Below are 879 nucleotides of genomic sequence, written 5' to 3'. Positions count from 1 at the left end.
CAGCACACAAAAAAAAGAAACTGTCCAGATGACCTGACTGAAAAATGTTGGATTGTATACCTGGATTATTGAGCATGGACTTTGTTGTTTTCAACCAGTTTGACAAGATTATCAACAAGGAAGAAGGCCGGCAATGGAGGAGGGGGTGTACCTAAGAGACCATCTTATCACAAGTTGAACTGGTTTGTTCCTCTTTGGAGTAAACTGTTGGGGGAAGAATCAGTTTTGTTGTGTGTTTCCTTGACTGATGAAGCCTTCTGGACTCAAGGCGAAACATTTCAGCACACACAAAAAAAAGAAACTGTCCAGATGACCTGACTGAAAAATGTTGGAAGACTTGGTTCCTTCATACTTAAGGTAATCTTTGAAAGTACAGAACAAGGAACTCTACCTCGAACACTAACTCAAGGCCTGATGATTCCTAAACCTAAAAGAAGCTCACGTTGATCAATATTTGGTGTCCAATCTTTTTGCACTGACTACAAGATATTTGCTTCCATACTTATGAAACGGATTAAAAATGTCTTGGATCCACTTATTGATGAATCTCAATTAGGATTCATGAGAAATAGATCTCTAACAATATTTGACTTGTTTTAGATTTAATTGATTACTCATTTCTTTGTCCTGATGATAGTTTTTTCTTCTTCTTGGATTTTTATAAAGCATTTGACACCTTAGAGTATAATTTTATATTCCAGACAATAGAGTATTTTGGAGTTGGTAATGGCTGTTAAAACTATGTACACCATAGCAATAAACTAGTATCACTCAGCCCTCTGTGAACAGTAAACAGCCATCAGGTGCTAATGATCCATTGTTAGGCTGATGGTCCTTCTTGAGCATGTGATCAGCTGGTTTTGGTTGTCAGCAGCAAAC

The sequence above is a fragment of the Nematolebias whitei genome, chromosome 1, assembly GCF_014905685.2.
Source record: "Nematolebias whitei isolate Nwh7 chromosome 1, NemWhi1, whole genome shotgun sequence".
In the NCBI taxonomy this organism is placed as follows: domain Eukaryota; kingdom Metazoa; phylum Chordata; class Actinopteri; order Cyprinodontiformes; family Rivulidae; genus Nematolebias; species Nematolebias whitei.
The sequence above is the reverse complement of the archived record's forward strand: the minus strand, read 5'-3'. Positions refer to the sequence as shown.